The following is a 14135-nucleotide window of genomic DNA, read 5'->3' on the forward strand; positions in this document are numbered from 1 at the left end:
TAATCAGTGATCAAGAAACAGCAGGGTTTGAGCAAGATTTCAGATGTTCTTTTATAGCACCAGCTGTGGCTAGTGTAACAGATTCTGTTTAATCCCATTTCCAGTGTGTTGTGTATTTCCTTAAATTGCATAGTTGCAGTAACAGACATGTTTCTACCCTACATGGTTCAAATTAGAACTTCATGAAACAACGGGATACCTAGTCTGTACTGCAATGAACATGTATTAGTTGTACGCGCACCTATATGAGGTTTATGAAAAACACTTTTCTGCTGCACTTTTTGGCATTAATGGTAAAATTTTCAAAAGTCCGTTAAGCACCAAAGTCTCATTGAAAGTCAACAGTGCTTTAAATCATGTAGGCACCTTTGAAAGTTTTACCCAATACCTTTTCCTTTGTAAAAGGACTTTGCTGAATTCAAGTAGCCTCCCCTATGCATGGTTATCTCAATATCAGTACGCTATCACTGTGGCAAACATAAAGGTATCCCCTTGAAGGTTTCACTGTAAAGAACCAGGGTACAATATTTCCATGAGTGAACCTGCAGGGGGATACTAGCCTTTACATGTATTTGTTGAAAATTGCTAAATGATGGAAATTAAACTATAATACAACAGGAACAAAATTGATTTGTATTCTGCAGCTCAAGTGTAAGACCAAGTGTGAACATGCATTACATGACTGAAAACAAGATGAGTGCTGATGACTGATGGTTTTTTTAGAGAGGTGTGGATATTTAATATATACACAGGGTTATGCTACTTTCTTTGAGCCCTTCCTTTACAGACTCTCTGATACTGAAGGAACATTTGTTACTGCCCGAAGCAGCTTTCTTAGACTTACTGAACAATGGGCTTGATGGAGAAAGCTCTAGGTTTCCTGGCAAGTACATGACAGGGCACCATATGGTTCCCAGTAAACAGCTCAACTTCCCGTTTTTGTGCACAGATGTGCAAGGAAAAATCAGTAAGTTGTCTGCTTGATAGCTAGTGCTCCACACACAGGGTCATAGGATTGGGGGAATAACAGAGGATTGTGGGTTTTCTTTTCAGCTTGAGTTAATTTATTTTGCTGTCTTATAAATATTTTCCTTTGAGGAACAGATCTTGCTGTCTGCCTTGGTATTATTTTCCGCTTAGTCATGGCAGCATCTTACAGACACAAAAGGGGTCGAAAATAGGCAGCCGGTTGATGAATGCCAGGAGTGCATGAAAAGAAACGATTATTTTTAAGGTTATTTGTTAAAATCCAGCGTTTTGAAGGGTGGCTTCTGTTATTTAACCAGTGTGTTGAGATTGCTTTTATTTCTGCTGTGTTAGAGATTTGTGATCCAGTATTTAGAAATGGCCTGTCATCGGGGATGGGAGGCAATTTAAGCTGGCTAGCAGTGTTTAGGCCAGAATGTGCTATTGTATCATTGGCTGGCCTTGGCATCGATTTGTTCGACAAGAATCAGCCACCTATTCTCTCTGCCATCAATAGGCTACACAATTCTCTATTCATTTAAAGGCACTTCGCAGAGATTTGGGAATTATAAAATGAGACTGTCAGTTCTGTGTCCAGTTAAGGGTTTTATCTTTGTAATGTGATAGATGAAACACAGCTGTGGATTATCAGGGCTTAATTAACAGTTTCATCAGCAATGGGCAGAACCTCACAAACCCCTTTATATAATTTATATTTATTACCAAGGTCTGGTTAGTAGAGATTATTGATCCATGGATACAAACTACATGAAAACCGTGGTATTAATATTAGATAGACTTTCAGGTACTTTTTAAGAAGTGTTCTAAATGAGTATATTGAATGACTTTCTGACAGAGAAACCAGTCCTGTAGACAGAGCCCACCAGGTTGCTAAACTGAAGGGGAATGAAAAACGGTTTTATGAGCATCCAGTTAGAGGCTGAGGGGGAGTGAGAACCACGTGAGGTGGGCAGCCAATCGGGTTAGAAGGGCGCCCAAGCTGTTCTCTGAGAGTTGCCATTCTTGCTCTGTGCACAGTAGAGAGGTGCTCGAGGAGGGAAGCTTCAGGGAAAGAAAACCTTAGCCAAGACAACTACTTCTTCAGTATTCAGAGTGACTGCAGAACTACTGGCTGCTGCTGAGAACTGGGGAGTTTTATTGGAATTTTTGTTTTAAGAGCAGGGAGAAAATATTCTTGAAAGAGGGAATTGAGCCATAGCATTTGGCGAGAACAGGGCTGAAGCACTGTGAAGTGCTACTCAGGCAGAATCATGCTAGTACAGCAGTTGCCATTAAAGCCTTTACAGTTTGCAAGTTAAGAATTACATCATTACCCATTTGCAAGGAGTTAGCTTTACATGGCTATGGGAATGCCATGTTAACGTTCATTAAGGAAAAGGTAAACTGTAATGATTTTAATAGTGATTATTCTAGTGAAACAGATCATGGGCATTTCCCGCATCCCACAATTAGCCTAGCATCACATCTCACACAGCGCTAGTGGCATTTGTCTACCATTTTTCACAAATTTTATTTTGTTTTTAAAATCATGCTGTTACCACCACAAATAAATAAATGTCACACCTCTGCAACTCCCTATTGACAAGTTTCCACTATCCATCACTGTAAATGTGGGACAATCCCAATATTTTAGGGTCTTACTCTTCTCCTGTCCATATGGAATAAAGGCTCACATGTGTCTTTTGGGAGCTATGGCATGATTCAGTCACACACTGATGCAGTGTCATGACATGAAGATACAGTCATCACAACTGGGACACAGTTACTTTCATCTCACAGGGCAAACACAAATACGCTAGGTGACAACACTGCTGTTCTTTCTGTCTAAACTACAACTGAACTGTATGGAAGAGGGAGGGAACAGCTGGCTCAGTGATTGAATGTAGCTTTTTGATAGCTTGTGGATGAACTGTGTAAAATGAGTTTGGAGAGCTGAGTCCAGTTTTCTCAGTAACTAGGTGCCTATGTCACTAAACCGCACCCCCACCAAGTTGGCAGTAATTAGCACCCTCTCAATGAAAAAGCCAGAGCCTGAATGGGCCATGACCAAAGAATGCTCTCATTTCCACGGAGGTGTCTGAAGATCAGAGTGGAGGTACATTGGCAGAGTAGTACAGGGTGAACGGAAGTTTTGCTGGCTGTTGTATCTCTTCTGTAGTTAAATAATGATATTCAGGCTCCACTGTGGTCAAGCTCAACATTTCATAATCACCAAGAAATTCATGGGCAATACATACTATTGCTTTCTATATGCTTTTACAGTCTTTGAACCCCTTCAGGGAAAATACTCCTCTCTAGCAATACAAGACCTTGTTAGAGTAAATTATCAGCTTAACTCAAAGTCTTATATTTATTAGTAGTGTCTCACCAACTTCGCTGTTGTTTCTTATTTGTCATCTTCAGTTTCTTCCCTTCCCTATTTTGAAGGCTCTTGTTAAGGAAAGCTGTCACACAATGAGAGCCTAAGCCAAGAAAGAAAATATAGTCCTTGTGGTGACTGTCTTGTAATGCAGTGATTAGAAAGTTTAATATATAAATAGGTGGATCCAGAAAATAACTTCCTTTAATGTGCTGAGCTGGGGAGGAGGACAAAGAAATAAGTACAGGGAGAGGGAGCTTCTAAAGAGTGAATATTAATTTTAGAAGTGTTGGTCCAAATTCATTACTTTGGGCTGACTGTGTTTTGCTGCTCTAATGATGCAAAGCAGCACTACACCTGGTTTACCCAGCAAGTTAAACTTTGTATCAGCAGATGTACTTTTAAAAGCACATTTCTTAAAATGTTCCTTTGTGACACGGCATAACAGCGCACACACAAAATCTGGGGAAAACTGTGTTTCCACAAGCACTCTTGTCATTTTCTTTTCCCTTTCCAATTCCACCCCCCCAACCACACACACACACAATATAGACTCCACTACTTGCGGTGGGGGGGGGGGAATAAATCCAGTACCAAAGACAACTAAAAATATTAGGCCGTGCCTTATTTTATAGTTGGAATAATAACTTTACCCACAAGTCAGCAAGCACAAGAAAGAAAAAAATTGGCAATTGTTTCGGAAATAATATAACATCAAATTAGACTGATCCTGTGGGGTGGGGATTAGAGGTTTGTATGTGTGAGTATGATAGAGAGCTCGGTACCATATCACTATCATTGAACTCAATGTTTTTTCTTCAAGGGCAGTGCTAATGTAATTATGGCGGGGGCCTCTGAGTAAGGCTAAAAAGAGGGTTTTTTCCCCTGAGCTATAGTGAAATGATGGAGAGGCTCCCATTGATAACTTTCATATTTTCTTATCAGTTACTGATTTGTTCACCTCATTTGCAGGTAGATCAAAAAGGTGATAGACTCCACCTATAAAAAGGCATATGTACTGATTACATATTAGTCTGTATCAACAAGCTTTTTTATATATAAAAAGTCACTGTTTTTAAGTAATATAGTCAAAAGTGCACTTTGTTTAAACTCGGACTTGACCTAAGCTTGCTGCAATATATTGTATATTACTGTATAGCAAACGCACAAGATGACTAGGACCCCAGCTTCTATTTTTAAACTGGGAAGAGTAAAGAAATCATAAAAGGTGGGTGGTGGTTTGTATTCCCACTGCCACTTTACTAAAGTTTTGATCTGTCAGTTTCCTTGTTGGTGTTCAACTTTAGATCGAATTTAGGGATTTGCAATCCAAGATATTTCCTGCTTGATGACTGGGGCCTGTGGAGGCTGCTCTGAAAGCAGATGTTGGTATGGTTTGGGCTGGTGGACTCCCCAGAATCTGTCCACTGAAAAGGTTGGGAACTCCCCCCTAGCAGGACTTGGGACAGGAAGCTGGTAGTCACTTTCTTGTCCCCTGCCTGCTTCAGGCCTTACCCTCCCCTCACCCGGTGCAGTCTGATTAGAGGTCCTCCCTCAAGCCAGCTCCTCAGGGGAGGATGTAAGGAAAACCTTGCCTCTTTTAACAGGTGTCTCAGCCTAGCTCTTGGGATTGTGCCTGTCCATCCTCTCATACTGCTCTTGCTTTTGGCACAGAACTTATAGGAGCACCTACAGCCCCAGTATCTAGAATCCCAACTTAGGGCTAAAATTAAACACTGTTGTTTTTTTGGTTTTTTTTAAACAGTGGGAATTTATTCGTGAGTGATGAGCAGTGCACCATAGCAGCTCCCCAAGGCATTCTTGCTATCTTAGTCTCAGGCAGGATCTTTCTGGGAGCTCCTAGGGCATGAATGCCATGTGAAGGAGCCATGCTACCCTTTGAAAGTGTACAGAACACATGTGCCTGTATGCCACTGGCCAGTGCAGAAGGACCCTCTCCCTTAGTCTAACAGCACTCTGGGCACTAGACAATGCCAAGCTGTATGGGCAGGGAACACAAGGGCAGAAGTTGCAGCTGCCCCTTTGTCTCTGGCCAAGAAGGAAGGAAGCACATTCCACCCACTGTCCTATCACCATTTCTTATGCACTAGTGCAAGGTCAGCCAGTACCTAGCCCTCACATTGAAATTTAAAAGAAGAGGGAGAGGGGATGGCTAAGACTTAAAGAAGGACATGGAGGGAGAGTGGCACTCAAATTTCACAACAGGGAACCAGTATTGAGATGGTCTGTCAGGATAGGTGCTACAGGCGTGCCCTGTGGAAGATGACTCAGAACAGTACCAGTTTCAGTGAAGAGCTTAAAGCAGGTTTGGCCAAATTTTGTGATGTCAAGGGCTGCTGCTGTCTACAATAGTAATGAAGATGATGCCCCTGCCTCACAGGGGTGTTGTGAGGAGAGAGTCACAAGTGGTGGTGTGGTACTTGGCCATTACAGAGAGCAGCACCACAGCCCTGCCTATAAACAAACAAACATTCTTGTGTTCTAATTGTGCCTTTGGATTCTCAGAAATTGGCTTGTTTTTAGCTTAGTGACAAATTCATCACAGTAAATATTTTAAAAACGGGTGGCCCCTAAGGGTGTTATAATGAACTTCTCACTGAAGCGTGTTGCTAATGCTGAACACTCCTGCTCACAAAAGCAAGAGGGAAGGGAGGGGGGCATTTATACAGTTTCTGTTCTTAGAGCATCTTTGCAAAGCAGGGGATTTGGCAACAGGCCATACTTTAGAGGATGCTACAATATGAATAAGACCCAGTTCAATTCACTTAACATACCTGTAGGGAAAGCTGAATTTTTACAATTCTGCTGCATGATAGAAAGAAGGCTAAAGCTGACAAAACTAGGGAGATGTGTATTTCACATACAATGGTGGCACTCGAAGCTTTTCAGGACCAGATAATCTTCATGTCAAGTTGTATTTTTAGTGAATGGCCACCCATTACTACTTAAGTCAATTTTCCAAAGACTGCAGGTGTCAAGTCAGAGCACCATTTGGAAGCAGGGTACAGGGATCCTAGAATTTGAAAAAGTTACCTCATGCTTCATTTTGTGTCACATTTGTAGAAATCCAGGTGATTTCTTTTAAAACAAAAAACATTGGATTCTATAATCTGTACATATGTTGTAGTGTCACTTTAGTTTAATAAACACATACTATTTGTTTTACTTCAAATTGTGGATTTACTTTAACTCTAAAGAAAACCATCAAGGTAAAAATAAATTTGTACAGCCTTTGATTATTAAATGACTGTTAAAGTCAGCATAAAGTATATAGTGCATTAAAATTGAGTGCTGTTTATGTATTTAACAGAGATGTATGTTTTTGCATTGTTAAAGAAATGATCTATGCTTTCCTCTTTTTTGGATTTGTGCTCCAAGATTGTCAAATAGCTTTCATACTCTAATTTTACTTTGAGTAAAGTTCAAACAATTTGCTTTTGATTCTGATTCCTTTTAATTTCTTCATCTGTTACTTCCGCTGATGTCAGAGTATCCCTGTTTGGGTCAAGCAAGTAAAATAACATCTCCAATAGAGTACAACTCAGACACTTGCAATTGCTTTCCAGCTAAGGGTGTGATCCTGCCAGATGCAAATACCTAATTTGAAGTCAATGAGCACCTAAAGCTCTGCCCAGGCCTCAGAAAAGCTTTCAAGAGCAGCTGTGTACCTCAAAGCCCCTAGAAGTTATGAACATGAAAGCATATGGGACAACTTACTTATTTTGTTCACCCCAAAGATAAAAGCATTTTTCCTCCTGTTAAAAAGTCAATGTATAAAAAATAGCCCACCATTCTTCTTCCCTTCATATCAGGGCCAGCTCAACAGCTTTTAAGAGCTGCTGTGGCTGTTGACCCCACCCATCTGACAAACCACCAGAAGAATTCTTCCAAAGCTGCGAAAACCTTCTTTAACTAGCAATGTTTTGCTAATAATTTGCAACATCTCACTTGAAACTCCACAATAATTGAACTTGATAAATACAAAGTCTGAACCACTCCCCAAGCCAACAAGAAGGCTCAGTAGAGTCATTATCCTTTGAGTTAGATGTCAAGTCTCCCACCCACATTACTCAAAGCACAAGTGAGCAGACAATACATTACCATTTTTCTGCACAATACTTCTACTAAGCCTCAATGTGGAGTAGTAGAGGACAATGCTTTAGAGGGTGAAAGGGCCTTAGAAGGTCCTCCTTTGGAGACTGTTTACTGGAACACTTGCCTCTCAAAAGAAGGCATCTATGGGTGCCTGCGGATCCCAGGCCACACTTAGCATCAGAACTGCAGAAAGATGTGCTAACACTCTCTGTGCCCAGAATGTGAAAATCACTCTTGGACAGTGGGTTTTGTTGCTTTTTAGATTAGTTTTTCTTGAAGTGCTGCCCATTGGAGGCCCACAGCATCGTATCCATGTTGCAATGGAGGATTATTATATTTTCTTACATATTTATGCTACGGAACAATGCTGAAGTGCTAAATTGCAGAGAGTAGCTTCGGTTATTTTGGGAGCTTTTGAACTTCTCCCAACACAAAATATTTCATATGCATGTTCCAGGTGAGAACAAAATGAGAACAGCACCATTTCTTGAGATTTGTGAAAAGGTATGTTGACTTTAGATATAAATGTTGGTACTACACAAGCCAGCTTCAACTGACTGGAAATACAAGTCTAGATTAGAGGTTCAAACAGTGCCAAAGTGAAGACAGGTGAGATCTTAACTTGATTCTTCCTGAGAAAATAGGATATCATGGAGATTGAGCTTGACTGACCTCTGGAATCAGATTATGTGATGCTCAGAATAAGGAAGTAATTATATATTGAGGATACTTAGGGCTGAGATTTACATCAAGAAGGCTGAAGTGTTTAAATGCTTGTTTTGCTTCAGTCTTCAATAAAAAGGTTAACGATGACCAGATACCCAACACAATATTTTAACAACGGGGTTGGGGGGAGGAATGCAAGCCAAAAATAGGGAAAGTACATGTGAAAGTATAGTTAGATATGTTAGATGTATTCAACTCAGCAGGAGGGCCTGATGAAATTTGCCTTAGGGTATTTAAGGAACTAGCTGAAGCAATCTCAGAACCATTAGCAATTGCCTTTGAGAACTCAGAGGATGGATGAGGTCCCAGAGGACTGGAGAAGGGCAAACATAGTACTTATCTTTAAAACGGGGAACAAAGAGGAATTCCAGTCAGCCTAACTTCAATGTCTGGAAATATAATGGAACTAATTATTAAACAATTTGTTAGCACCTACAGGATAATAGGATTATAAGGAATAGCCAGTATAGATGTGTCAAGAACAAACCAAACCAAACTAATTTCCTTCTTTGACAGAGTTACTGGCCTACTGGATAGTGGGAAAGTAGTAGACATGGATTATCTTGATTTTAGTATGGCTTTTGAGATAGAATATCACGTGCTATTCTCATAAGCAAACTAGGAAAATGCCATCTAGATGAAATTACTATAAGGCAGGTGCACAACTGATTCAAAGACTATACTCAAAGACTAGTTATCAATGGTTCATTATCAAACTGAGAGGGCATAGCTAATGGGGCCCCACAGGGGTCAGTCTTGGGTCCAGTACTATTCAATATTTTCATTCATGACTTGGATAAAGGAGTGGAGAATGTGCTTATTAAATTTTCAGATGACAAAAATGGGTGGGGTTGCAAGCACTTTGGAGGATGGGATTAGAAATCAAAAGGATCTTGACAAATTGGAGAATTGGTCTGAATTAAAGAAGATTAAATTCAATAAAGATAAGTGTAGAGTACGTCACATTAGAAAGGAAAACTCAAATGCACAACAAAATGGGGAATAACTGGCTAGGTGGTAGCACTGCTGACAAGGCTCTGGGGCGCAATTGGGGGATCACAAATTGAATGAGAGTCAACAAAGTGATACAGTTGCAAAAAAAGCTATCATCATTCTGGGGTGTATTAACAGGAATATTGTATATAAGACATGGAGATAATTGTCCCCCTCTGCTTGGTACTGTTCTGGCCTCAGCTGGAGGAATGTGTCCGACTCTGCATGCCAGACCAGGAAAGGTGTGGACAAGTTGGAGAGAATCCAGAGTAGAGCAACAAAAATGATAAAAAGTTTAGAAAACCTGATCTATGGAGAAAGTTAGAAAGACTGGGCGTGTTTAGTTTTGAGAAAACAAGGCCCAAGGTGGAGATATGGGCAGGACCAGATAACAGTCTCCAAGTATGTTGATGGCTGTTATAAAGAGGATGGTGGGCACTGAAGGTAGGACAAGAAGTAATGGGCTTAATCTGTAGCAAGGGAGATTTCAATTAGATATTAGGAACTTTCTAACTACAGTAAAAGCTGTTTTATCCAGCATGTGGGGAAACGTGGGGATGCCAGTATGTGAAAAATGCTGGTTAACTAAGGGGGAGGGAGTAGGGGGTGCAGGGCACAGGCTCTGGGAGGGAGTTTGAGTGCAGGAGGCAGCTCGGAGCAGAGGCTTGGGGCATGGGAGGAGGTGTGTGTGGGGGGGTGCCAGCTCAGGGGGCTGCTCACCCTCCAGAGGCTCTCTGCAAGCAGCGACCTGTCCCAGTTGCTCCTAGGCAGAGGCGCAGCAAGCACCTCAGCACGCTGCCTCTGCCCGCAGGCTCCATCCCCACAGCTCCCATTGGCCATGGGTCCCAGCCAATGGGAGCTGCGTTGCTAGTGCTCAGGGTGGGGTGGGGGCACCACACAGAGCCACCTGCTATGCCTCCACCTAGGAGCGCCCCCTCCCGAGCCGCTGCTGCCCCGCACCAACCCGACTATAAACGAATTTCAATGAAGATCAGAAATACCAGTTTAGAGAGCTTTCCGGTTGGTGAAGTGCCAGATAAAACAGCTTTTACTGAACATGGGCAATTAAGCTCTGGAGGAGGCTACCAAGAGAGGTTGTGGAATCCCCATAATTGGAGGTCTAAGAATACCTGTCAGGGATGGTTTAGGTTTACTCAGCCCTGCCTCATCGCAGGGGGCTGGGACTTGAAGTCCCTGCCAGCCCTGCGTTTCTATGATCTTCCAGGAACTGAATCCTGTATTTTAAATTTAAGACTATCCTGGAGGAATTAGAGCATGGCTGGTATTCCTGTTTCCCATGTTCCTATGTTTTGTGATAAATCATTTTCTTTTGCACATTGTTGTGCTGTAGAATCATTTCTGGAAGACACCGATGATACAGTGACTTGAATGACTAGATTCTGCTAGGATTTACCTCCAAGTTACTACACTGATAGATTTGAGAAGTCAACACAGGTGTAACATGACAGAGTAAATCCAGTCTCAGGTTTGGGCACTGCAATCTCTGCTGTGTCAGAGAAACCAGGGGAAGGGGGATTAAATGCCCTGAAGAATGATGCTACTTTCTCTCACTCATGTGTGGTTTTGGTTTGGTTTTTAAACTCATGAATTCAAGGCATTGAAAGATGTTAAGAACCATGGTGTGTGTAACAAGTTCTTACCTCTCAGGACACTGCTCCTTCAGTTTCCCTACTGCTTTGCATCCGTCTAGGCCTTTCTCCCAGGCTGACAGGCCATTGTAGGTGTCCAGTGAGTCACAGCACTGAAATGGAAATTCACCTTTCCAGAACGTAAAATAATGGAAATTCAAATAAACAGTCTTTTCCCTCATACTCTTTTCAGAGCATAGCTCTGCCTCTATGGTCTGTTCTCTTCAATGGAGGCTTTAGCCCTTCTGTGAGCCTCAGCTTCCAGACCTCCTGGGCTCCAAACACCAACAAGGTAACTATACCATCTCCTGGGGCAGTAGCATAGGGAGACCTATGCCTACCCTCTGTTGTAGGTAGATTGCCCAGCCTTAACTTCCCACTTTGCCCTGACCTTGTTTCCCAGGGCCATTTCCTATGCCACCTTTATGTAGCTTCCTCAGCCTAGCAATACCTCCTCAGTCTTCACCTGTATCCAGGCCAAGCCTCCTCATTGGCCCTTTCTCAGCTGTTTTCTATATGGACAGCTCATTCCCAGTGCTCATTTCCCTAGCACACTAATGCTGAACAACTCCTCAGGCCTTCCTTCTCTGTAGTCACTCCCTTATCTCTTAACTGAGCTACTGGCTTCCCTCATATAATCCTACTAGCTACATGACTCTTCTTGACCCCTCCTGGGTCTGTATTTTCCAACATGATCCTGCTTAAACAGATGATCCCAGTAATATCTGGGCAGCAGCAGCAGCTCCCTTAAAGGGCTGTCACGTGTGTGGTTGAGCAGGCTGAATATCAACAGTACTGACAACCTCTTATCCCATCAGAAAATATTCTGTACATCTTGCTCGATCAATCAGTTTCACATGTTCTGAAAACTCCCTAGCCATACCCAGCAGAAGAGGAAACACTGTTTTCCTGCTCGCCTCATATGGGTCAACTTCTCTTTTGTCTGATGCAGCTTCCATTTGCACCAGCACTGCCCTCTGTCTTAGAGGATACACACTAAATTCAACTGATTCTTTAAAAAAAATCATTTCCATCCTCCTCCTTGTGCCCTCACTGGGGGAGCAGAGTTAGTTACTAGCCTCCTCCTCAAGAAGTCAAGGATCCATTTTAGAGTAGGCATGGGGAGGCTGCCACCCCTCTTCTCTTTGAGGAGATGTGTTCTGGCTAGCAGGGGGTGACATGCTTGAGAAATAGAAGAGGGAATGTTGAATGCCTAGCTTCAGTTAGATTCAGGCTCTTCTTTCTTCCCTGTGGCTTCCATGACCAAAAAAAAAAAAAAAAATCAGGCTGTGGTAAGGAAGACGACAACAGCTGGGCCTATTTATCTCAGAGAGCCTTTTCCTGGTCTAGCAAGGGTTTGTGGAAACATGTAGAAGGCACTTGCAGAAAAATAAAGGATTAACCCTTTAATGTACCATCCCTCTTTTCAACACCATTAACCAACCATGGCAGTAGTGTTCTCTTACTAGCTGTTTTGCTGCCAGCTCTCCTGCCCACAGCTACGTAAAATGTGTCCACTCCAAGTGCTGGCTCAGGTGACAGCTGGACAGAAGCAGTTATACCATATCAATTCCTGCTTGGCTATACACCACAAAAAAGAGAGTATGCTCCTTTGGTCCAGTCATACCCACTTCTGAGCCAATCACCTCACCTCAGAGACATGAAGCAGACAAAAAGCCAGCAAGGAGGAATTCCTCACTCAGAGTCCCCTTCAACTCAACCACCTCATTCACTGGAGTAAACACTCAAATTTAGCACTGTCTAAATGCTGGGAAGTGGCGTCCACTTCAGAAGAGAAATCCCAGAAAAGGTTGGGGAGGGAGGGGGGAGACAACAATTCAGGCTCTCACATGGCCCTCAACATTGACTGTATTATCAAAAATAGCAGACACATGCTGCAGATTTTTTTTTTAAACTATTTCTCTTAGCCTTCTACACGAAACCACATTTTATAGCAAAAAGGGTAATGTTCAGAAACAGAGGAAAGGCCTGGTTCTTCAGTTCTTACTGAGGCAAACCTGCCCACTGTAACTAGTGGGGAGAATTGTATTAAATAAAGGCTATGGCACTGGACCTAAAGAAGGCGTTATTTTCAGTTAATTTTAATGTGTTAGTTTAAATGACAGAAGATTTATATGATAACTGGAAACAGCAACATATGCAACATACCAGAGGGACCACTATGATCATTCAGTGAGACCTCATTTATAACACAGGCCATAGCACTACCCCAGCATAATTCCTAGAACACATCTTTTAGAAAAACACCCAATCTTAACTGAAAAATTGTCAGTGATGGAGAATCCACCACAACCCAAGGTATATTGATCCAATGGTTAAGTAACCTGTTAAAACTTTATGCCTCATTTCCAGTGTCAAATTTGTCCAGCTTCAACTTCCAGCCATTCCTCTTCTAGATTGAAAAGGCCATTAATTATATATTTGTTCCCCATGTAGCTACACAGAGACTGTAATCAAGCTCAATACACATCACTCCAAGACATATTTTCTAATTCTTTCATCATTCTTGTGGCTCTTCTCTGAACCCTCTGCAATCTATCAACAGCCTTCTTGAATTATGGGCACCAGAACTGGACGGCACATTCCAGCAGTGGTCGCACCAGAGCCAAACAGAAGTACTCACTACTCAAGATTCCCATCCCAGGATCACATCAGCTTTTTTGGCCACAGCGTCACGCTGGAATCAATGAATGAACAGGGCAAAATAAAGCTGTAAAACTTTCCATTCGCTCTCTCTCTCTCGCCTACAGTGACATCTGCTGGCAATCAGTAAAAGCTAACTGACTGTCTGGTGAGCCTGTACCTACTCCCTAATTCCTTGTCTCCTTTGCAAAGCCAAAGTTAATGCTTTTTGTGCAGCTCTCCACAGACTGAGGGTGGGAGGTAGAGGGGAACAATCTTTTTTTCTCCCCCAATGCCACAGTTGCAGGGCAGAGTATAAGTGCAGTAGCTGCTGCAGTCTATCCTGTTGTTCAATGCAGTAAGGGGGGTTGGCAGTGCTTAGTATCTATGAGGGAGGAGGCGAGCAAGATGCAGCAACCGACCACCCCAAAATATAAACCATTTAAAAATTGAGCTGGGTCACTGAGGGATGCACTTTAAACAGTCTTGCCAAGCTACTGCTCGCAGATTCTGACAGAACCCTCCCCCCATTTTTTTCCCCAGAGTACTTTAAGCACTTCCTTTTGGACAGAGGATCTGCATAGTCCTACACATACTGTATCCCCTTGGGCTTCAATGTGTAGCAGAACTACAAGAGTTGCTCTGCACTTAAGACCTTCCTT

This window comes from Mauremys mutica, chromosome 2 (assembly GCF_020497125.1).
Source record: "Mauremys mutica isolate MM-2020 ecotype Southern chromosome 2, ASM2049712v1, whole genome shotgun sequence".
NCBI lineage: Eukaryota > Metazoa > Chordata > Testudines > Geoemydidae > Mauremys > Mauremys mutica.